Source organism: Bidens hawaiensis, unplaced genomic scaffold (assembly GCF_021521415.1).
Source record: "Bidens hawaiensis isolate Kalapana, Puna unplaced genomic scaffold, B.hawaiensis_p1.1 tig00002123_1, whole genome shotgun sequence".
Classification (NCBI taxonomy): domain Eukaryota; kingdom Viridiplantae; phylum Streptophyta; class Magnoliopsida; order Asterales; family Asteraceae; genus Bidens; species Bidens hawaiensis.
In genome coordinates, this window is record NW_027491112.1 from 3,308,604 (window position 1) to 3,335,877 (window position 27,274).

A 27,274-nucleotide genomic window follows, 5' to 3' on the forward strand; every position below is an offset into this window, starting at 1 on the left:
AATTTCTTTTTGGACAACGATTAAAGTTATGACAATAAACATAACAATTAACAAAATGATGATATTAGAATGAGTTTATGACATACTAAATATGTTAATAGCTAACCTATGTTTTGTGAAGCTCTCATAACATTTTTGATAGCAAATAGGTGAATCAACTATTCGCAGTTTATGTTCTCTAATATCCCGTTCTCCAATAGTCATGATCGCCAACCCACTAAGTTTTTCTTGGGACATTGTGGATCGTAAATATGATTTCAATAACTACAATTTTAAAAAACTCTTTTATGCAGGTGCTGCAGCGACTGCTGGTGTATGAAGTCGACGTTGTTATCCCGCCTATTTGTTTCATTATTTATTTATTTATTTAAGTTCTATTGATTAATTTAAAGTAATGGACCTTTTTTAAATTTTTAATAGGTGTATAATTTTTGGGTAATTTAAAAAAGTGGGTTTAAAAGGTGTTTGGATGTTATAAAAATAGTGGAATTATAAGCGTTTGGGTATTCTATACGTAACATCTAGAATTTTTAAAAAGATTTGTGTCCCCCAAAAAACCCAGACGGACGCCCACATCGCCTACCCTTAGAACTGCCCATGACTATGCTGTATGTTTCATGCATCAAGAAGGAGAAATGATAGAGCCTAGCGTATTAATTTTAATTATTTTAAAAAAATTATAAAATTATATGGCATGCTTATTATTAAACAAGTTTAATATCTTCCTAACAGGCTAGGAATTACCACGTTATGGTGGAAGGCTAGTTATAAATGAAAAAACCTTAAAATAAATAAAAAATTATGATTTGCACCCCTGTGCTTTATGGTCATGCACACTTTGTAGGTCTAACGCTCAAACTACGCGTATTGTACCCCCAAACTTCTTGGGCGTGCAAAAGTGCACGCTTCTTTAGTTGTGTTGACGACGGATTTTCCATCCACATCAAGAGCAATATCGTCCTTTATCTACTAACTTCAAATAATATTCGTTTGAGTCCTTGTGGCTTATGATGCATTTAGTTTAAGTCCCTCCACCTCTAACACCACGTGTTTCCGACACTGGTTCCGGTCACCTTCAAGTTTTCCTGCGAGTGCCCTTTCACTCTATGCTCTAACCCTTGGATCCCGATTTCCATCTTCAAGTTTTCTAGCAATATGTCACCATCCCGGAGCTTTCGTTTCGTTTTTGTGATTTCATTCACCGTTCAATTTCGATTCTTTCTTTGAATCTGTCAAAATCCCAGGAAGGGTGGTGTCGCGCCACGCGACCAACCTAGGCTAAGTAATCGTGACACGTGTTCAACCACATGTCCACATGTGGCATCACGTGGTGACACTTGGCATGTCTATATGTCGATGAATCAGGCCTAGTGAACGGCATCGCGTTACACGATGGCCATTCCTTGCATCCATCGCAATGCGCGACAAAGCTTTTTAAACCCCTTCACAATGCACGACCAAACCCAAAATTTCTCCTATAAATATGGAGGCCGGGCTCTACATCCAGACATCCCTACCCACCTCACATAACACACACATAACCTAGAAGTACGTGCCATGGTTTCGGCGATCCAACGAGCCTTGTTTCTCGAAGTACGTGCAAGTTTTGGCGTTGTTCTCTCTCAATACCCAAATATAAGTAAAAGTGCTGCCCGCTCTAAGCCTAGGTATTTCATCCAAAATACCTACATTAATGTAGGTGTTCTGCTTAGTTATTTTATTATATTGGCTTAGACACTAGTTGGGGTTATAACCCATACCTTAAACAAACATAAAAGTTAAATATAGTTTTTCATAAGTCAAGGGTATAGTTAAAATATTGTTTATTTATAATTTAGAAACATAAAAGTTTTATATACATGAATTATAGTCAAATTAATGTTTCTTCTTAAAGAAGAAACCTAGCATATACGTTTCCTCATAAAGAAGAAACATATCACATAAATGGACAAAAAGGGACTAAAGGCCCACATATTTTATATAAAATATATTATTAAGGTAAATGTTATGCAAAACAGACTAAAGTCTGAAGCTAGATCTTTTTATCTAGATATTTATACAAAGTTATTCTCGTACTATCGTTCCGAGATAACTCCAGAACATAAATTAGTGAAAGCGCTGACCAAAACAAAGTGAATACACTCAAACTTTTACAACTTTATAAATCGAGTCATTAAATGTTAAAATGAGATTATATATCCCTAAAACTTTATAAACAAAGGTAATCGTTGGTTCTCAGGCTATTGTATGTGTTTGTCTGGATCCTTACACATGTGATCGGTGGGTGGGCACACCGCACCACGCTTGGTAATTCCTCCGCCACGTCAGGCCAGATCTAAGTAATATTCGAGTGGGGACGGGTCTAGTGTATATTTGTAGTTTCTAAGTAATCGAACACTTTACTAAGAGGTTTCGAGTTGAAATTAACTTTATAATAGTTATCCAAAATTTTCAAACTTATTTATTTCCTTTGCAATGATGGGCCGAGTCATAAGATATCCGTAAGGAATAATTAAGTATATAAAATATTTTAGTGTCAACGTGTTCATCTACATGTGTTGCTAACATATTTATAAAGTGTTTTACAGGTAATCATGAATAGATGATGGGAGATGTTGATTAGCCATTAGACGATCATATGGCTCAGATGAAGTTTTAATTATTAAAATAATGTAAATTATGGTTTTATAAGTGAAACACTTTTGGTAACAACTAACACGTGTTTAATTCCCGAATTTTAAAATATATTAATATTTTAATCAAATACTTCCGCTTTACAACCTTAAACTTTGATTAATTTACAAAACAGGTACCCTAACTATTGGTCACACTCCTAGGCCTTAAGTTGAGATGTGACATGCACGTATCATTGTAAACGCTTATTTCTTTATAATCAGGCTTGAAAAGTAGACACAACAACTATAATAGTCAAACATAATGTTCTAATATATCCGGGCTTTTCTTCGTAATCAACAATAGTTGGTTATGACGTTTAGGAATAGAACATGTGCAGGGTACATACTCCTTGTGTTCACCGATAACAAAATATAATTAACTAGTGTTTTACCTGGTGCGCCGGACATATCGGTAAAACCGGGACGGTGGTAAAAACAAAGCGTTGAGGCGGTAAGTCGACATGAATTTGTTTGATTTCAGCTATGTGCATTATTGTACCGAAACTAAAACCAAAAATAAAACAAATGGGGTGATGGACCAATGGGGTGGCGTCGGTGGTTAAAAATCGAGCGTTGATTAAACCAGACGGTTGTTGATCCCAGTCTTGGAGGGAGGTAGTGAGTCTATGCAAATTTGATTGGTTTCCATCACACTCGTTACAATACCGGAACTAAAACAAAGAAATTCAAACTCGACATTTGGTCGGTTTTCGTTATGTTTGTTACGGTACCGGATATATAAAAAACACAGCGAGTCTACGCAACTCTGGTCGGTTTTCTTCACGTTCGTTACGACACCATAACTACAACAAAATAAAATTGACGTTTGGTCGGTTTTCGGTACGTTCGTTATAGACCGAAACTAAAAAAAAGGAAAAAAGAAAACAAAATGCTTTGACCAACAGGGTGCCACAAATTGGCTCAATGGGGGCTTTGCGACACCAAATTTCTTTGTTGTATATAATACAAAAGTAACTTCATTAAAATCAAGATTACATCTCGGGCATGCAATTGCATATATTGAAACTTTAATTTTGTTAAAAGAAGCACAAATTCTTTTGGGATATTGACCTTGATGCTAATGGTTCTATGGGTGTGGAAAATCAGGCAAACATCACTTCTAGTATCACAGTCTAAGCAGAATCAAATATCATATGGTAGTAACACTACTTTTGCCATCAGATTTTTGCAGGGACGACACATCCGATTAAGTTGTAAGCAGCAAGAGGGGCTAAAAGTCAATTCAACTTCTTTTTTAGAGATTCCTTTCTCAACCGCCCCCAACTCAGACACTTGGTCGTCGTAGTGCTTGCACAATTCTATGGATCGTGTAAGGTTTTTTTGTCCACAGTTTTTATCTTCTTTACTTCTTGATATGCGACTCTCTGCCACATATTAAATTGATTCCACTTCAGTATGAACATGAAAATTCCTTAATTTAACAGATACAGAATTTCAAATAAAGCTATTGTGTTACCCGAGGGTGGAGCGGTGGAGCTGATCGATTTCGGCCGGAGTGAGCTCCTTTTTGGCTTGGGTGTTTCTGATCGGGGGCATTTTTACGGTGGATTTTATGAGCTACAAGTAAAATAAAATGGGCAATTATGAAGAGGTGATGATTACTAATTGGAAAAGATATGTGTCACTTGTCATTTGATGAACTTCAATAGATTAAAATCAATTCCATCAGAAGTTTTTATAACCGAAGGATGACATATATTTATTATTCATTATTCCGTGAAGATTGTCACCTGAACATAAATGCTCTTTTAAGAAACGTATTTATTTTCTACCAAACAAACAATGTTTAAAAAAGTAAAAGAAATAAATGATTTTTTTTTGTTATTAAGAGTGAACCATCACGTAAACCATGTTTTATTCAACTAACAATTTTTATTTTTTTATTTTGTTTAATATATATTTTGATATTAGTCAAATAAATAGTAATTTAATTTAATAAAAAAAACTAGGTAAGACACCAGACGCGTTGGGTCAGGCTAACGGTGTAGTTAGCAAAAAACTAACTTCGTCAACGTATAAATACAACAAATTATGAACATATTAAAAAACAAAACCCTTGCGTTGCGGCCGCACCCTAACGTGAATTCTACCGATACCGAGACTTATGGCGTTAAACAAAAACACTATTCACTGCACTCATAAACCAACGCGAATTCGAGCCAAAATACAACAAAGTAACATATTTAAAAAAAATCATGATGTACCAAAAAACAAAACCAAAGACATTAAAAGAAAATAGAAGCGCACGATCAAGACGAAATTGGGCCGCTATGGATGATTTCGACACTAAATCGTCAAACACAAAATGTCTTAGATAAAAAAAATATTATAAACAAAAAAAATTTAAAACCAAAAAAATATTAAATGGTTAATTAGGTGCCGCAAAGTGGACCAATTAGGCAGTGGCGGAGCTTGGATAAAAACGTTGAGGGGTACAGGTGAGAACACATATAAAAACTTTCATAAACGGAAGGGGTAGCGCTCAAATTTTCTTGAACCATCGCGATACGCGATGGATCAGAAAGTCAACCCATCGCGTACCGGGATTGGTATGTCACTGAAACCTAAGATATGCGGTGTCGCGATATTCGATCACCCAAAACCAGCTCGTCATCGTGTATCACGATGACGAGGTCTGACAACTCGTGACGCGTGTCACACGAGTGGCACCACGTGGCAAGGCTATTTGGTGATGAGGCACGGCTACTGGGAGGCATCGCGACACGCGACCGACGTCTAGAAACTCCATCGCGTATCGCAATTGAGTATAATAATAAAATGGCTGTATATCCATCGCGATACGCGATGGATCCCTTCCAAGGCCATCGCGTACCGCGACGGGTCAGCTGGGCAACCTCTATAAATAGGGAAACCAACCTCATATTCATCACACCATCCTCTCTCTCTCTAATATACTCTCTCACTACCTCGTTTTCCGTGCCATCGACCCGACGGTCGTTACCTCGTAATTCGTGCTCTCAACCGACAAATCCTCGAAGTTCTTGCCACCCGAAAGTAACCCGACATTCTATCTCGAAGTACGTACGCATCCTGGCAACCACAATACGTCGCCTCGATTTTGCGTGCCAAGAAAGGTTGATCAAGAACATATCGATAAGTGTGCAAGTGCAGAAGTTCTGCCAAAAGTCTTGGTGTTTATTAAGCTAATCGAGGTAGGGGTTCTACCCGAGTAAAATATTATTATACTATTATAATATTAATATGGGATTAGACCCTAGTCGAGGGTATACTCGATACCTCGAAACTAAATACCAAGAAAAATATAAATAAAGGATATTGAGATAATTCTTTGTTATTAAATACAAATATTATTTGAGTTTCTTAAATAAATAAAGAAATAAAGTATACATTTCTTCGAGAAGAAGAAACGTAGTGTTTAGAAAATTAAAGAAGTCGAACTAAAGGTTCAAACATATTTAATAAAGAAAAATGATTTGCAAAAAAGACTAAAGGTCTTAAGCTAGATCGTTGATTTAGTAATAACAAATGGTTATACTCGAACTATAGGTCCGAGATAACAAGAAAGACGAACTCAATCAGTGAAATGAAGCTGCTTAAGCAAAAGGGTAAATACGCCCCAAACTTTTATAACTAAGTTTTATCGAGTCAGATTGAATTGATTACATGAGATTACGTATCTCTAAAACGTTATGAACAACAGTAATCGCTGGCCCTCAGATTGTTGTGTACGTTTGTCCGGATCTTTACATATGTGGTTAGACAGTGGGCACACCGCGCCACACTTTGTTATGTCTCCGCCATGACGGGTCGGACCTAAGTAATGTCCGAGAGAGGGTAATCACGTGTATACTGATGGTAGCTAAGTAATCTCGAATGTTGCGGTGTTTGCTGAGCGATTTCGAGTTGATCTTAAGTTTATAATTGTGATTTAGTTTTTAACTTGATTACTTTTAAGCCACGATGGGACGAGACCCAAGTTATGTCTCGAGGGGTAATTAAGTAAATAAAATATTTTTGCGTCAGCTTATTCACCAGCATGTGTTGCTGACGTATTTTTAAACTGTTTTACAGGTAATGAAGATTAGATGCTTGTGACGAAGTAGCCATTAGGCGATCTGATGGCTCGGATAAATCTTTTTGATAAATATATGTAAATGGTGGTTTAATGAACAAGAAATCTTTTTATAAATTTAGCGGGTAATTTTAAAATCCCGTATTTTGAATGTACATATAAATGTTAATAATTAAATCCATGCTAAATTTCCGTAAATAAACCGTAACTTTGATTTATTTACAAAAACGGTACCAACTTGGGTCACACGCCTAGGCCGTGAGTCGGGGTGTGACAGGTTGGTATCAGAGCCATCGATCTTAGCGAATTAGGTATAACTTAGTGATACCTAAGCTTCGATCCAAGTATATAAGTATTATTATTAATTTGTTTTATATAGTAGGGATAAGATAGGTTGGTAACCCTTTCTATCCCTCCTTATTCTAAACCCTCCGTAGGTGTCATTCAAGAAGATAATAGACGACGTTATCCGAGACATCAAAAAGGAAGGCCATTCCGAACCGATACTCCTCGAAGACAATATGAGTGAAGACTTTTTCAGCCGAGAACACCTGATAGTCTGCATTAAACCAGTGTATTTTCCCGGTATCGAGCAGCTACCTATCAACATACCAAGTGATCTGACGCAACATGCGCCAAGCATTCAGGAGTATCACCCTTCAAATATTCCAAACTACCATCCGTCGAGTATTCCGTATTATCATCCTTCCGACATTCCAACATATCATCCGTCCAAGGAGACGCAAGAAACAAGCAAATCAATATCGAACCCGGGTCTGAATCCTCTAGTTTGATGCAATGCCATTCAGATCAAGGACGATGGCATTTTGGAACACCCGTTACAACCCCACCGACTCCCATTCAAATTCCTATGAAGGCCCTTCTCGAAGGCCAAAAATGAGGGTCACTCAACCATATGAGAAATACAACATCGACCCCAAAGTGACTAATTCAGCAATGGCCATGGATGAAGAAGAACCGGGAAGAAGAAGAGGTAGAGATCTCCAAATAGGTGAGCACCATAAGGGAAGAACCTTTAGACCATTCAAAATGTGACTGTCCACCTAATGAAGCTTGGTAACACCCTTTCTTTCACATGACTCCATGCTACGATCCTTAAGACCCATATGTGCAATATATCCAAGGGATCAATATTTTTCCACCTGACTTCCATCCTTTTCAAGGTGTTATTCCCACTATCTTTGAACAAGCAAATGAGATAAGACAACAGGAAGCAGCAGCTGAAGCTTTCTTCAATTTCCCATCCGAGGAAACTTCATCCTAGTATATGAAGAATCATTATGACATTGTAATGATGGGTTACCGTGACCCACCTTCAATATGGATACCCGAATGTCAGGCCGCAGTCTCAAGAAGAACAACTTGACCAAGCTTTGCACAAAACAGACGAATTAAGGAAGACTGTCACTATTGATAGTAGCAAGAAGAAGAAGATCGGAGACAAACTGCTTCACAAGTGTAACAAAATGAAGAAGATGATCAAGAACTACATGAAAGACTAAAGATCTTTTCAGACGATAGTTCGTTGTGTTAAGTTGTAATAACTGTTAAGTGTAAAAGTGTTAGTGTGAACGTAAGGTATATATATATATATATATATATATATATATATATATATATATATATTTGTGTGTTTTTTATGTGTACCAGTAACGATATATATATATATATATAATAAATAAAGATGTGTGTTCCAAGAAAAGAATTTATTTATTTCATAATGTCGAACCAAGAAAAAACTCATAATGCGGAAGCTTCTCAAGAAAGAAGCAACCGTGCATGAACTGAACATGCTTAGCAAATTCCTGAGCAATTAATCAATCAAATCAAAGAAATGATCACGAAAAGCGTGAGAGCCGAATCTAATCGAAAAGCGAATCTAGACAATCCCATCACACAGTTTAAACCCGATAATCAATCAAATCTAAATCACACCATAACCCATCTCACCACGAAGAAAGTGAACGTGACTCAAACACGGGAGATGTCTTCAATAGAAAATTTAAACACTACCCTAGGCTACGTTTGATTGAATGTAATGGAATAGAGTGGGAATGTAAATGGAGAAGAAATGAAATGGACAAAATAATGAAATAGATTATTACCATTTTTTTGTCTTATTTAATTAGACAATGAGTGTGAAATGAATTATTACTTTATATTGTTCGGTAAATAAAAAATGTAGGAATTAAATAGAAATAATACAAATACTCCTGTTTAAAAAAAATCTTTTTTATACCAAAATATAAATATTGCAATGGCGGCGGTGGTGGTAGATCCGGTGACGACAATGGTGGTGGTAGCAATGGTGTTCAGCCGACATGATCGGTGGTTGTGATGGCGATGGTGGTGGTGGGGGTGGTAGTAGTCAAACGATGGTAGCATTGGTGGTCAGACGTCGGCTGTGACAATGGTTTTGAACATTCCATTCTTCCAGTCATTTCCACATTACCAAACACTACTTTAAGGTTGAATACCTATTATGACTCGGAATTCTTCTGTGCTAGGGGCAATTTGAGGCTTGCCTAGCTATTAATTAAACAAATATAAATAAGATATAAAAAAACGTCAGGAAAAGAGAAGCATTTAATAATAACGTAACTAGCCTTATTTTGTGATGTAATATAGTCCTATAACCATGTTGTAAAGCAGGCCGACCCTTAGGGGTGGCAGGGTGGTCAACGGTCATATGCCCAACACCTGGCTACGCCCAATTTTTATAATTATATTTTTGTTAAATACAATATGCATATTTAATGTTTAAACTCAATTACATAACTATTATCTTGTTTAGTGGCAAATGGGTATTACCACCTGGCCAGCCAATGGCGAATATTCATTAGGGCCAGGGGTGGCCCTGACCCCTCTGTTTTTTTACGCAGTAGTTTAAATGTGTCCGTTTTTCGCCCGAAAATTTAATATGTAGTGTAAACTTACTTGTTTTCGGCCGAAAATTTGAGCCCGACCTCCGTATTTTTTTCGCGGTAGTGTAAATGTATCCGTTTTTCGCCCGAAATTTAATACGTAGTGTAAACTTCCTCGTTTTCGCCCAAAAATTTGAGCCCGACCTCCGTATTTTTTTTCGTGGTTGTGTAAATGTATTCGTTTTTCGCCTGAAGATTTAATACGTAGTGTAAACTTACTCATTTTCGCTCGAAAATATGAGCCCGACCTCCCTATTTTTTTTCGCAGTAGTGTAAATGTATCCGTTTTTTCTCCCGAAAGTTTTATACGTAGTTTAAATTTACCCGTTTTCGGCTAAAAATTTGAGCCGTCTCCCTCGTTTATGATTTTTTTTAAATACCTTTTGAGTTCGGCCCCCCGACGCTCGAGCCCAAGCTTCGCCACTGTGGCCAGCTGGTCGGACCGATCTGACCGGAGACCCGGTCCCTATACCGGGCCGGTCAAAGTATTTGGCTCGTTTTTCTAAAAACCTGACCGGGTTTTGCGGGTGACGGTCAGACCGGACCCCGTGATCCGCCTGGTTAACCGGAAAAACACTTTTTTTTTTTAGTTTATAATAAAGAAAGCTTGTTAGAGTTTTGTTTTGTTACAGAGAGAAAATGTCGTAAGAATTTGTTAGGGCTTACATATGAAAATAAAAAGAAGAAGAGTTTGGTATGGTTTGTTGAAAGAAGATTAAGGTTAAAGTTACATACATGCAAATGAGCTATGAGGTGGAGAGAAGAAAATGATTTATGATGATGCCGTCTGGGTAGATTTAGGTTAAACTAAGAGTGAAACGTGTGATTGTTTTCACTTTAGATTTCATATTTCATTTTCTTTTCTTTCTTTTTGAATTAATTACCTTTTCATCCTTAAAGTTTCAGTTTGCATTAAATTTAATCCGAACCTTATGCGTAATAATCTTTTTATTCAATAGTATATTACTGAAAGATTATTTAGATTGTACAGTTGTAAGTATTATTTAGTCAAATATATTTTTATTATATAATTGTTGGTGTCTGCTAGTTAATATTTTAGTAATTGTTATTTATAAGTTGTTTATAAAATAATGTTTATAAATTATTAAATTAGTTTATATATAGTTATATTATTTATGACGTCATCCGGGTCAATGTTCGGTTCGACCTTCCGGTTCGGTCCGATCAGTGACCCGGTAAGGCATCTGGGTCGATGTCTGGTCTGGTCTGAAAACAATGGGTATTATCCCAACCAAAAGGTTATGGGTTATAGTCTCAATTAAGACATGTTTAATCCTGTTTTTATACAAAAGTTTTTTACACAACCTAAATTATAACCATATAACCCATATAAAAATTAAATTGTTTAAACCCAACAAAATACTCTTTTTACTTAAGGTCCAAAAAATTATTCACCTTCGGCCCAAAACTTCTTTTGCTTTCTCAGAGTCGCCCTTGTTGTAAAGACATCACTGTTCTATCTAGGAGTTACGAGACTAATGTGGTGCATTTCCACTTTATGTCGAAAAATCGCTGCTTAGATTTCTATCGTGTTGGAACTGGAACATACGATTTTCTAGAAAACTTCACCGTGTATCATATAGATGTAACTTTTGCAGATGAATTCAAATCAAACGTGAAAAATTAATAGAGTTTTCCATATTGGTGTACATGTATATGACTAATAATCTTATTTCATACAAGAAGTTTTGGCACGGCTACAAACCAATTTCATAACTTATTTAAAAGCTTACAGACAAAAAGGTAATTAATTATGAATCATTGATACTTTATGATTATTCAAGCATATGGAAACTCTTCACAGAGAAGAGGATTCATCGTTTCTAACTGGTTCGTAAGGTGAATCAGGCGAGTAGTTGTACAAATTTACCAAATTGTCGAAACACCATATCACAATTGGTGGCACTTCATAGCCGTATGTTTTCATTATACTTGGCAAAATTGATGGGTTGTACACTCCACTTAGTGAAAATATGTTTTCACTTATTTGAACGTAGATAATTGTTTGCATCAGTTACTAATATTATTATTTTTTGATATGTTCGTGTGCATATATGTGAGAAGATCATAATGAATTAAGTTGTGTGTTTGAGACTTGAACTATGAAAAATGGGTTTGTCCCATATCGGTGTAATGATCAACTTCAAGTGCTTTATAAGTGAAAAGGGTTCACAAGAATGTATTTTTGAACGACAGGGCACATTCAGTGGCAGTTGCAAGTGTGCGGAGCACGTGGCGCGTCCGGAGCCAAGGACGGGACCAGGCGAGGAGCGAGCTTCCTGAGAGCCGTCTTTAGTATTTTTAACTCATGTCTCGGGTCTAGCTCAAGTGTGGCCACCCGAATTCCATCCGTCAAAAGTGTTCATTCGTAGTTAAGTATCATAATGATTGCATTCATATCAAACTTAATTCATCAATTTAATGTTGCATTCAAATAAGACCTTTGAGTTGGATTAGTCTCGCACAAACTTTAACGAATTTCCGACATTCTCGAGTCTTCACACTCTTGTTTCAGGCATAGTCGAGGTATAGTCTCTCATGCTAGGCTAATTCCGGCATTACATCTTGCTACGGCGGTTGTACCCTGAGAGACATACATGTTCACCTGGGTGGCCTGAAATCTATTTTAAGGGACCTCTGTAATTTTCCGTTCTTTACAATGTTTGTTTTTTTAATTTATTATCCAACTACAAGATTTTTTGTTTGAGGTAATTTACGTGGTTACCTGTCCAAAATGATGATATGACGGTTGACGTGTTGATAACTTGTGATGCCTTTGAATTCATCAACTTGGAAGATTACCAAAATTCAATATTTTCAAAGCTTGATGGTTACATGACATAGAAATTTGACCAAAGTTGCTTATACAATGTTTATTTCAGGTTGCAATTTTGACTTTTTTACTTCAAATTGGGTCAAACTCCAGTGGGGTCTAATGGGCAAAACTTAGTTAAATAAGGAAATAGATTGATCCAGTCAAACAGGTCAAATGTTATCTTCATTTCTCTAAATTATTAGAATCACCAAAATCAATTATTAATGTAAGAATTACATCTCTAACCTACTTTTGCACGTGTTTGTGTATATATATAGAGGAGATATATTTTGAGAACTTGATGAGTTGTAAAAATTTAGAAAACTTAATTTTGGACCACACATTTAATTAAATGATATGAAATATGTGACTGGGATTAAATTTAATTAAAACTGAATCAGGAGAGAAAATACGTATTTCTGATGATTATACAAGTTTAAATGTTAGTTACACATGTGTAAAAAAAATTCAAAAAAAATATTGTTACGTTGAGTTCTTTCGAGTTCTTAAAAGTCAAAACGGTTCTCAAAAGAAATCAATCATATATATATATAATCATTTCAGAAGTTTTTTTACAGCGAAAAGTGCGAGAAATGAAGGTGTAACTCCATTAATCCATAATTTCACTTCCTTTCTTATGTGTAGGTGCGTTGTGTAGGTGCATACGTATGTGTGTAGGTACATATGTTTGTATGTGTGTAGGTACATAAGTTTGAATGCGGCTCAATACATTTATATGTTTGTAGGTAGGTTTGAATGTGTAATTAAGACATAAATATAACCAACCTACATATATGTATGTAACATCTTATGAAAGGAAGTGAAATTAGGGATTAATGGAGTTATACATTCATTTCTCGCACTTCTCGTTGTAATATCACTTCTCGCAAGATCTATCCCCTATATATATGTTTAGTCTATAGTTTGGTGCAAGTATTTGGAAGCAAAAATTGACTTTGATACACTGCAAAGTCAATTAGAGAACAAAAGTCAATCCCATGCCTCCAACTTTTGACACTTTGGTCATGTTTAACCAAGTCATGCGTTTTACTTGCCATTCTCAGTAACTTATACTTTTCAATAGTAGCAGTAGTAGGTAGCTATATCAAAGTTATTTTATTTTATTAAAATGATGCCTAACATTAAGTTCTCATTTACTTTTTGAATGTTGCATTTTAGCTTAATGTTGCATTTTATGAAAGTACAATCCATCAAGATATAATGCTGAAGAACGTAAATACATGTGAAATATCTTTTGGAGATATTGAAAAGGATCTAATGATTTTGGTCTTACACTTGGAACATTAAAGATTGGATGTATTTACAATTTTACATAGACAAATATATATATATATATATATATATATATATATATATATATATATATATATATATATATATATATATATATAAATGATTTTCATGCTTTGTGTTTCTTTTAAGGAAGTCGGTCATTTTTTACTCATAAGTTAAAACGAGTTGAGCTTTTATCTTAAACATGCACTATCTTGGTTTAGAATGCAAAGAAAGATACTTTGTCATTATAACATTAAACTCGATCAAAAATGTTCTCAGAATCAAATTTTGACAAAATGTTTGTTACGATTGGAATGTGCTAGGTCTTCGGATAACACCGAAAAAATTGTGAACATGTGCAATATAACCAGTTAAAAATATAATGGAATTGAGAGTTGGGCAGTATAATACCCAATCTGGGACCAATATATAGACATGACATGAACTTTTGTCATTTGATGTAGTGATTGAAACCTATTTTTAGTCAAAATTGAACCGCACTAGTGATTGAATACTCTTTCACTAAAACGATGTAGTTTCGTTAAATAAATGAATCTCGTTCTGGATAAGAAAGGGAATCATTTCCATCTATGCTGGACTAATGTTACATAACTAAACTGTTTATTTTACACTTCCACTGGTAAGAGTTTTGGTACAATTTTAATCCCGGCTACCACCATTTGACCACGTCGGTACTGGTTATCGATTCTCTTGTACGATCCTGTGGTACGTAGTGTTTTAATGTGCCATCTGACCACGCGCATTCTAACATATTTCTTAAAAATAATTTAGGAAGTCTAAACATGGGTATCATAAAAAACACGCAACAAAATAAAAGTTCACAAAAGGCTGAAATTATATATGAATTATTGCGTAACCTTACTGATGTCATATTGTGAACTTGGCCTATATATTGTGTGGCTGCAAGTGTTATTTGGCACCCCTCACTTCTTATCCACCTGCCTGAAACCACGCTCGTTGGTTTAAAGTTTAAACTTTAAAAGATGTGGGTTTCCGACGAGATTCTAGCAAATGAAACGAGAGGTCAGATCATAAAGTAGATTGTCACGGATATAGCTGTTGGGAAAAACGACCACCTAGCCACGAACAGTAAACAAAAATTGCGGAATTAAACTTCGTTTGGCTAAACTTTTTCCCGACCCGAATGAACCAATGAGGATGCAAACAAATAGGGTAATTTAAAAGTTAAAGTGACACAATAAATTTTAGCGTGAAAAACCTCTCAAGGCGAGAGTAAAAACCACGGGACTACTAGAACCGCTTCACATTCACTATCACCAATAATGAGCAATACAAAAGTTCATCTCTAGGTAAAACTAGAGGTATACACAAATCATCATTTACTATGTACAATCTAACATCAAGTATATGGAATAAAACAAACGATTAAGAGGTAACACCAACGAGAAAATACCCGATCTCTAGAACGTCTCTTATCTCTTCACAAACACCAAAACTTGAGCACCCAAAACTTCTCTTCGTAACTAGTTTTGTCGACAACAAAAGAGGAACAAAATAATCTCAAGTCTTTTGGTATGTATGTGTAACTGCAGAACAACTCAAAACCTAAACAATAATTCTCTAATATATATTTAGAGTTATGTCGGCTGCTGTGTAGATTTCTCTCCAAGAAAAACCATATAATATTAAATGGGCCAGTGAAGTCCATCCAATAAAAATAACCATAACATGTAACTTATGGTGGTGTTGTTGGCTTGTCACGTGAGACCAAAAACAAAGGGAATATCATATTTTTTTTCTTCTTATTTATATATAATTAAGTAAATAAACCCATGTAATTAGAGATGAGTTGGGCTTTCTCATAGGCAAAAAATAGCCCAACAAATCTCCTTTTTTTTGTCTATGAGAAAGAACTCACCACCCCGGCGAGTGAGCAACATATCTTCAACTTCTCCCTTGCCAAAACTTTGGTCAACATATCAGAACAATTATCATCGGTGTGAACTTTATCAAGTTCAAACAACTTGTCTTCAATAGCATCTCTTATCCAATGATACCTCACATCAATATGTTTTGTTCTCTTATGGTACATAGAGTTCTTAGCAAGGTGAATATCACTTTGAGTATCACAAAGAACCACGTAGCGCTGTTGCATAAAGCCAAGCTCTTGCATAAATCTTTTCAACCACAATAATTCTTTGCATGCTTCTGTTGCTGCCATATACTCTGCCTCGGTAGTAGACAAAGCAACACACTTTTGCAGTCTTAACTGCCATGACACGGCTCCCCCTGCAAATAACATCAAATATACAGAAGTGGATTTCATGTTGTCCTTATTTCCTGCCATATCAGAATCCGTGTAACCAACAAGCATCGGCTCCCCATTTCCAAATGTTATACCCAATTTGGAAGTACCTCGTAAATATCTAAGTATCCACTTAACTGCTTCCCAATGCTTTCTACCCGGATTTGCCAAGAACCGACTAACAACACCTACTGCATGGGCAATATCAGGCCGTGTACATACCATTGCATACATCAAGCTTCCAACTGCTGATGCATATGAAACACCATCCATCTCTTTTATCTCTTTCTCAAAAGTTGGGCAATCTTTTTCAGTTAACTTAAAGTTGGGAGTAAGAGGTGTACTAACCACATTGCCACTCCAAACCCTGTCTGGAACATCATTATGCAAAGGAATACAAGGAGTAAGATTAATAACATGTACCGCTGTATGTAAAGCTTCTCCCCAAAAGGAATTAGGCAACCCTGCATGGGAGAGCAAACACTTAAACCTTTCAACCAAGGTTCGGTTCATCCGTTCTGCTAAACCATTCAACTGTGGTGTCTTAGGAGGTGGCCTTTGGTGTCGAATACCCTTCTCTTTACAATAAGCATTAAAAGGACCAATGTATTCACCTCCATTATCTGTACGAACACACTTGAGCTTCTTTCCAGTCTGTCTCTCAACTAGGGCATGAAACTGCTTAAACACATCAAATACTTGATCTTTAGACTTTAAAGTGTAAACCCATACCTTCCTCGAATGATCGTCTATAAATGTGACAAAATATAAGCAGCCCCCTTGTGTTCTAGTCTTCATAGGACCACATACGTCTGAATGCACCAAGTCAAGTATGCTTTCTTTTCTATGAGGCGGATGACTATGAAAAGAAACTCTCTTTTGCTTACCATTCATACAATGAGAACACTTCTTCAAATGAACATCTTTCACACCGGACAAGGCATATTTCTTCAATAAAATAGACATCCCCTTTTCACTCATGTGAGCAAGTCTCTTATGCCACATATCAGTCGCATCAGAATTTGTCAATGAATTAACCGAGTCTCTGGAAATCTTTGGATGTGCCATGTACAACTTTGAAGTTCTTTCACCTCTTGCCACGACCAACGAACCACGAGTGAGTTTCCAAATTCCACCACCAAAGGTATTGTGAAAACCATCATCATCTATGTGCCTGCGGAGATCAAATTAAGTCTAATATCTGAAACATGTTTCACATTGTGTAAAACCAAATCCATCCCAGTATCAAACTTCAAACAAACATCCCCAACACCAACGATCTTTGATAGCCCATTATTACCCATCTTGACATTCCCAAAATCACCAGGAGTATAAGACGAATAAAAATCCCTTTGTGATGTCACATGACAAGTAGCACCACTGTCAACAACCCAACTCGAATCATCATGTGCAATGTTCACCCTATCATAATCACAACAAATACAAAACTCTTCGTTGGCAGTGTTAGTTTCAGAAGTACCTTTATCACCGTCATCTTTCTTGTAGTTGTTCTTTTTATTGTTGTAATTAGCCTTCTTGTTCTCCTTTTTCAGTTGCCTGCAATATTTTATCGTGTGCCCTTTCTACCACAATGATGACACTCATATTCTTCAAACTTCCCTTTGGACTTACTGCGGTGCTTTGGTCTATTACTCGGACCTATGCTATGGCTTCTCCCCCTACTTTCGGTAACCAAGGCATCTGACTGTGAAGAGGAACCTTGTGACTTTCTTCTCATCTCTTCATTTATAATATTACCTTTAGCCAATTCCATAGTAATAATATCGTTAGCTGCGGAGTTGGACAACGATGTCCTAAAAGTCTCCCAAGAATCCGGTAAAGTACCAAGAAGCCGCAAACCTTGTATCTCGTCTTCAAACTTAATACCCATACCTGCAAGCTGATTAATAACACCCTGAAAAACATTCAAATGATCAGTAACAGGAGTTCCATCACGGTATTTCAAGTTAATCAACTGTTTAATCAAGAACAACTTATTGTTCCCGGTCTTCCGAGCATACAACTCTTCAAGCTTGGTCCATAGAGTACGAGCATGACTCTCCCCGCTAATATGGTTCATAACATTATCATCAACCCATTGCGGAATATACCCGCAAACCTTCCGATGCAAAATATTCCATTCTTCATCAGTTTTATTTTCAGGTTTATCGATACTAAAAACAGGCAAATAATAATCCTTCACATAAAGAAAGTCTTCCATCTTGCCTTTCCAAACATGATAATTGGAACCATTCAAACTCACCACCCTACCCGTATTAGCTTCCATCGTTCAAACAAGTCTTAACCCAAGAACAAGAGCCGAAGCTCTGATACCACTCTGTTGGGAAAAACGACCACCTAGCCACGAACGGTAAACAAAAATTGCGGAATTAAACTTCGTTTGGCTAAACTTTTTCCCGACCCGAATGAACCAATAAGGATGCAAACAAATAGGGTAATTTAAAAGTAAAAGTGACACAATAAATTTTAGCGTGGAAAACCTCTCAAGGCGAGAGTAAAAACCACGGGACTACTAGAGCCGCTTCACATTCACTATCACCAATAACGAGCAATACAAAAGTTCATCTCTAGGTAAAACTAGAGGCATACACAAATCATCATTTACTGTGTACAATCTAACATCAAGTATATGGAATAAAACAAACGAGTAAGAGGTAACACCAATGAGAAAATACCCGATCTCTAGAACGTCTCTTATCTCTTCACAAACACCAAAACTTGAGCACCCAAAACTTCTCTTCGTAACTAGTTTTGTCGACAACAGAAAAGGAACAAAATAATCTCAAGTCTTTTGGTATGTATGTGTAACTGCAGAACAACTCAAAACCTAAACAATAATTCTCTAATATATATTTAGAGTTATATCGGCTGCTGTGTAGATTTCTCTTCAAGAAAAACTATATTATATTAAATGGGCCAGTGAAGTCCATCCAATAAAAATAACCATAACATGTAACTTATGGTGGTGTTGTTGGCTTGTCACGTGAGACCAAAAACAAAGGGAATATCACATTTTTTTCTTCTTATTTATATATAATTAAATAAATAAAACCATGTAATTAGAGATGAGTTGGGCTTTCTCATAGACAAAAAATAGCCCAACAAATCTCCCCCTTTTTGTCTATGAGAAAGAACTCACCACCCCGGCGAGTGAGCAACATATCTTCAACTTCTCCCTTGCCAAAACTTTGGTCAACATATCGGAACAATTATCATCGGTGTGAACTGTATCAAGTTCAAACAACTTGTCTTCAATAGCATCTCTTATCTAATGATACCTCACATCAATATGTTTTGTTCTCTTATGGTACATAGAGTTCTTAGCAAGGTGAATAGCACTATATAGATAAATTATAATGGGTAAAGTAAATTCAAAGTAATGTATTGGTGTGGTGTGATGGTAAGCTTGGTTGTAATTAAAGTATAGGCCATGAGTACATAACTTGTAGTAAGCAAAAAAATTTCTTAACAATTGTAAAATAAAAAAGCCCCAAAATCTTATTTCAACTTAGGCTTTCACATTAATTGAGTCGACCGCGCAATTAGCTTAAGTGCTTAACCTTTTATCTAACTCTCCATTTTTGACCCACCAGCCTGATTTGAGCTTTAATTTGGTTCACCCCTTAATTTAGATAAACAAATTACGCTGGTTCACTGGTTGTGGTTTTGTAGGTTACTAACTTACAATATATATATTTTTTTAGTTTTACAGTATTGATATATGCCTGTTGATAACAAACGACATGTTGGAGCTAAACAATTCGAGTTGTATAATTAACAATTAAAAAAAAAAAAACTTGCATGCCTAAATCATTAAACTCGAAGGTTAAGATTAGATCTATTTGCAGGCCGGTGATATTTCTTCTCATTTGAGTTTGATGTCACATGGATTTCTTCACTATTAAGTAAAGTTCTTTATTTTGATCGGAAGGCTAGTCATATTGTGTGGTTCTTAAATAAGCTTAAGAGAAAGAAAGAGGGCTTCGATAATATATACTTTTTATTAATATATGTAAAAACTATAAGAACAATTCTAGGTCACATCACATATTCAATGGTGAAATAGACTTTATTGAATTCAAATTTCAAGTTTTATTCAAACCACATACATACATACACAGATAACAAAAAAATAAAAAAGAAAATAATGATATGTGCCCCTGTTTTATTGAATAGACTTTATCTAGACACACCATTATAATAGTTAAACAGAATGTTCTAGGACGGTTGCACATATCTATATTTCAAGTTATTACTAATTTAATCCAGCCCCTCTCTTTCTCTATCCGTTATTTGTCGTACGAAGTATAAGAAAGTGAGTATGTGACATGATATGACGATGTGTGTACACTTGAACTTTACTAGTGATACTTTTGACCATTTATATGTGGTTTTAAGGGTTGCAGGTATCACTGTGATCACTTTTATTTATTATAATCAGACTTGAAAATTTGACACACATTTATAATAGTCAAATAGAATGTTCTATTATATATGGATGTAATCAACAATCCTTTAGTTTAGTAGTATAGACTATAGAGTAGATGTAGAGTACATAGTATATGTGTTCACCAATAACAAACTATAATTAATCTATGGTTTTGTAAACCATAAATATATTTAATGGCTAGGTTTTTTGCACTTGACTAAAATTTATGGTGACGAACCGTTACGTTCAGTTACTATATATTACTCATCCTAATATAGCGTAGTCGTAATATTCATTTACTTTTTGAAATGACAATGTTGATTCGAGATTTTACAATGAAGGTTTGAACCTAGGTTCCTTAGGAGACCTTTCAGACGTCTTATCATTGGCTAATCATTTTATTCATTTTTTCATGTGTTTGTAAGCTAGATAATGGTAATACTCGATTTCTATTGATTAAGGTTGTCATACAATATATAGAGATTATTCTAACAAAATCCTAGACAACCTAAAGTGTGTCTATGGGCTCACACTAACAATGTCAAACAATAATATAGTCCAATAGTAGCTTAAATGTTTAAATGTTGAGTCTTATTATTCACAACCCATACGTCCAAAATATGTTGGTAAGTTTTAAGGTTTGAATACCTATTATAACTCGGAATTTCATCTGTGCACAGTGCAATTTGAGGTTATAAATAGTAATTAAATTATTAAAATTTGAATATACAAACAAGTACCTTGAAGAATCATGCTAAATGATCAACTACTAAACAAATGTAATTAGTGATAAAAAGACAAAAAGAAAAAATAAAAGCATTTAATAATCACATAACTAGCCATCTTTTGGGATGTAATAGAGTCTATAACCACGTTGTTAAGACATCACCGCTCTAACTAGGAGTTACGAGACTTATGTGTTGCATTTCCACTTTACGTCGAATATTGTTGCTCAAATTCTATCGTACGGGAACAAATGATTACGTAGAACATTTTGCCGTTTATCATATAAATGTTACTTTTGTGGATGAATTCAAATCAAACGCGAAAACTTGATCGTGTTTTCCATATAAATGTAAATGGATATGAGTGAGTATATGACGAATAATCCTATTGCATGCAAGAAGTTTTGACACATCTACAAAAAGGTTTCATAAGGTAATTATGGATCATTGATGTTTTATCGAACATTTGTCGTTTCTAGTTGGTTCGTAGGGCGAATCAGGCGAGTGGTTGTACAAATTACCAAATAGTCAAAACACCATACGACGATTGGTGGCACTTCATAGTCGTATATTTTCATTATACTTGGCAAAAAATGATGGGTCGTGAAGGGGTATGCACCCGCTTTAACATCGAGCGGGGCGGGTCAACCCACAAGATATAGACAAGAGGCTTGAAATCAGGATGTCATGAAGACACAAAGCCAAAACCTATGCGCGTGGCGCATATCACATGCTCACGCATATCACATATGCTCACGCATATCATATGCTCACGCACATCACACATGCTCACGCATATCACATGCTCACGCATATCACTTATGCTCACGCATATCACATGCTCACGCATATCACATCTGCGCATGAAACATCTGCGCGTGAGAATAAAGAGAAGACCTTGCGCATCCCCGGGATAGGCGCATAAAGGACAACACAACAAATGAGACAATAGTCTAATCCAAATCAGGATAAGGACAACCATGATTGTACTCATCAGATAACCTTCCAGAAGGTATCTTTTAAGGAATAAAGAATGTGCTGATGTTGACAGCTGCCAATGAAGGGTGGACAACTCAGCAAAACCCATGTGCCACCACGTGATGGCACATGGGTCAGGTAAAATACCTTGGTCAGAGAATAATCAATGAAAAAGCACCAGGTGTCCTAAGTACACGTGGCGCGAAGCAATAGGAGGAGGCCAAAAAGGCCCTAATTGGGTCTGAGCCCAATCATTGGAAACCCTAATACTATAAATACCACACCACCTCCACAGTTGGAGCCAGGCAAGAAAATATATTCTAAGTCCTTACTCATTTTCATATTCTTATCATCTTCTCCTACAATATCTTATTCTCACACCGGAGGGTTACCCCAAAGAGGACCCCCCTCTGTCCCTTTCTGAGGGGTAAGTTCACGGTGCTGTTCGTTTTGTAGGTGGAAGAACTCATATACCGGAAAACCATCGGTGATATAGCATACTCGTACCCGAGGAACGTTGATCGTACACAAGTAAGTCGATTCACGCTTCTTCATTGGCGCCATCACCTGTTACAACGGCAACAAAACCACTATTTCATCAGTTTTCTCTCTGAAAATCTTCACCATGGTTTCTGGTGTTCGAAACAATGATCAAGTTCTGGAGGATAATGAGCTTGAGGATGTTAATGAGGGACATCAGGTTCTGAGGGCGCCGCGTGACACTGCGCGCACCACCAGTAACCATCCCTTCAACACAACACCTCATAGCCAGACTGAAACTCCCCCAAACGATCTCACGTTCCAAAATCTGACTGGTATAAAACAAAAAGGACCAATGGGTCCGGAAGTTGAAACCAACGACCCTAAAGAATGGCTCATAAACGAACAACGGCGTCTAATGGACAAATACAATGAGTTGGTAAAACACAAAAAGTTAGCCGATTTAACACAAAGGCTCGCATTTGATAAACAAAGCATTCAGGGAACAACAAAAAAGACGCGCGCGCCGGAAGACGGTCATTCTGTTCACACCGAACACGCTGATATTAGTGATGAGGAAGAGGTGCACAGCATAAGGAAGACGCGAGATACTCATGCAGGGGGTTCACAGCTTCGCGCGCACATGAACATAGCGCCTGGAGCCAAAGCTGATATGGATTTATACACACCATACAACCCACAAGCGAAAGAGCAAGTAGACGTAACCACACCATATAGGCCAGCCATCTTGGTAAAACATTCAAAATTCACTGAGCGCATTGCGAAGGCTCCCATTCAACACAAAACCAAGATGCCAAGTGGTTTAGGCAAGTACGATGGTACAACAGATCCAGATGATTTCTTACAAGGTTTTTATAACACTGGAAACCTAGAAAGCTGGACGATGCCAACATGGTGTCACATGTTTGCTCGCTGCCTCACGGGCGCAGCGCGTGTCTGGTTCGAAAGCTTGCCGACAGGACAAATCGATGGGTTCGAAGAGCTATTGGAAAAGTTCCAGGCTCACTTTGTACAGCAGCGCAGACACACGCGCGACCCCGATGACATCATGCACTGCGTGCGCAGGAATGATGAAACCATTGAAGACTACATAACTCGTTTCAATCAGGAATCTCTTGCAATTGGAGGCATCACTGAACAACTCTTGCGCGTGGCCTTTATACAAGGTGCGCGCAGTGATCAACTCCGCAGAGCTCTCGTGAGCAGAGAAGGCATGCCAACCACTTGGGCTAAGCTTATGGAAGCATCGCGAGTCTTCGCGCGAAATGAAAAACAAATTGCCCAAGACAGAGCAAGAGATAAAGGGCATCAAACAGGAGCACCACGCAACAATGAAAGGAGGGGCAAACAAAACTCCGTATGGTCCAGGTTGCAACAAACCAATTATTCTCCCGCAGAAAAGCAAGCGCAACAAAGTTCACCCCAACCCCAAAAAGACATTCTTAATCGCGGAGAGGGTGACAAGAAGGAAGGCGGCAGAGAGCCTAACAGACCTCTACCAAGAATATGGACTCCCCTCACCAAAACGCCTTCGCAAGTGTTAAACACAGAGAATGTCCAGTTTAAAAGCCCCAGGCCATTACTCCATAAGGGACCACCAAACAGTGGCAAATATTGTGAGTTTCACAAATCCACAGGGCACAACACCGATGCATGCCATCATTTGAAGGATGCGATCGAAAAAGATGTGAAATCAGGCAAGTTGGCTCACCTGGTAAAAAATCCAAGACCAGAGAACGAACAACAAGACGAAGCCTCAGCCAGTAAAAAATTCAAAAGAATCTGTGTAGCTGAAGGAGGAAGACAAGGGCAAAGATCGAGGAAGAGACGCGCGCAAATCCAAGGGGATTGGCGCGAGCAACAAGTAATCTTTCCAAGAATCAGAGGAGGCCCGTCTATCAGCAGTCCTCTAGTCATCACTGCACACATCGCTCATTATGAGGTGTCAAGAGTCCTGGTGGACACCGGTAGTGAGTCAGACATCATGTATGAACAATGTTTCAGGAAGTTGGATCCAGAAGACCAAGCAAGGCTCGAAGTTGTGAGTGCACCAATCTCGGGTGTCTCAAACGAAATTATTCACCCCCTAGGTCAGATACAATTCGAACTAACTATGGGGGATGAGAAGCACAAGCGAGCTGAAATTGTCAACTTCCTGGTCTTGCCCACCACTTCATGCCATAGTATGATCTTGGGTAGAGGAACGATCACCCAATTCAACGCCATACCGTCACCAGCGCATGGCGCGTTGGGGTTCCCAACACCAACAGGAGTAACATTTGTGTATCGAGATCATTTATGCGCAGTAACAAGTATACCTCGAGAAGGGAGAATGAAGCTTCCAGTGGCAAACAATGCGCCAGAGAAATGGATTCTCAACCCAAAATTCCCAGAACAAACAGTCACAATCGGAGCTACGATATCAGATGACACAAGAGTGAGAATGAAAAGATTGCTCACAACGTATATGTCAGTCTTCGCGTGGCGACATTCTGATATGACTGGGGTTCCGCGAGACCTGGCGCAGCATTCTCTCAACACATTCAAGTCTGTAGAGCCAATTGCTCAAAAGAAAAGAGTCATGGGAGACGAGAAGGCAAAGGCCATGAATGAGCAAGTAGAAGATCTACTGCGCGCGAATATCATTCGCCCAATACGATATCAAACATAGGTAGCCAATCCTGTGATGGTAAAGAAGAGCAATGGGTCATGGAGAATGTGCATTGATTTCAAGGACCTCAACAAAGCGTGTCCAAAAGATTGTTACCCCCTCCCAAACATTGACATGAAGGTGGACTCTGTGGCGCCATTTCAGCTCAAATGTTTTTTGGATGCCTATAAGGGCTATCACCAAATTCAAATGGCACCACAGGATGAAGACAAGACTGCTTTCAGAACTGACAAGGGTGTTTTCTGTTACACAAAAATGCCCTTTGGTTTGAAGAATGCAGGTGCCACTTACCAAAGACTCATGGATGCAGTTTTCAACGAGCAGATTGGAAAAAACTTAGAAGTCTACGTGGATGATTTGGTGATTAAAAGCAGGGAGGAAAAACAAATGCTCAAAGACATCGAAGAAACCCTTCGGCGCCTAAAGGAAGTAAACATGAAGCTCAACCCGAGCAAATGCACATTCGGCGTGGAAGAAGGGAAATTTCTCGGTGTAATGGTCACCAAGGATGGTTTCAAGGTGAACCCAGAGAAGGTGGAGGCTATCCTCAACATGCCCTCACCATCCACAATGAAGTAAGTTCAAAAGTTGAATGGTAGATTGGTATCAATTAGCAGATTCCTAGCAAACCATGCAAGCAAATCTACCCCATTCATCAACACATTGAGAAATTGCTTAAAGAAAAGCCAATTCAAGTGGACGCCCGAGGCCGAGCAAGCTTTCAGTGAGATAAAAGAATGTCTGATAATATGCTCCACTTAGTGCTTGTTTGAAAAGGTCAAGTTTTCTTTGCTCTCTTTTAGAGACTTTATAGTTGTGTTGTGCGTTTGAGGTTTGCATACAAAGCTCTTAATGTTTATTACTAAATTGAATGAGACAACATATTAGCTTGAGAATGATGATCAAACGTACACTTAAATAGATTACAAATCATCCTAACCAACTTTCATCACGGTTTGTATAGTCTTCGAAGCTTTGATGATATCAACGACGTTCTTACATTCATCAGGGATTACAAATCATCCTAACCAACACATTACTTATGATGGAAAGACTATATAATGTAGTTCGCATAAGTAAACACAATATCTAGTTTATTGTAAGGCCCCGTTCCCGGTAGCCCTACTTTAGCGTCGGATTTACTCATAAACACAGTTCTACAAATCAGAGTTTATTAAAACTTTCGCGGAATATAAAACATCAATCATCTGTTACAAAACATTTAATCTTTATTTTAAAACCATAACATAAAACACCATATTTAAAACATCATTTCTTCTATCTTCAGATGTCAACCGTTCAATCCATGCCACGTGTCATCCTCATGCCATCTCGATAAACATGTATAACTACGTGCATACTAAAAGTCAGCTACGCTGAGTGAGTTCTAGTTAATCAGGCGACACACAATACATACGTATATCATACATGCATACATACCCGAGGATACATATCCATACTTAGTCAATTACCCTACTACCATACATACATACATATCTACAATCACTAACCTCAGACTACCGGGAGTATGTTCATAGTCCGCCGTCTATATCTGTACTCAAGGTCGTGAACACGTAAAAGGTCCGCAGTCCTTACCTATGTTCACAAGTTTTTGTACGTGCAAGGTCCGCAGTCCTTCCCTATACCATCCTATTATAACAACACGTACAAGGTCCTTAGTCCTTCCCTATGTTGCAACCTAAACCATAGCACGTACGAGGTCCACAGTCCTCCCCTATGCTACCACAACACAAATATAGCACGTATAAGGTCCACAGTCCTTTCCTGTGCTGACGCCTATCTACAATACGTATAAGGTCCGCAGTCCTTATCTA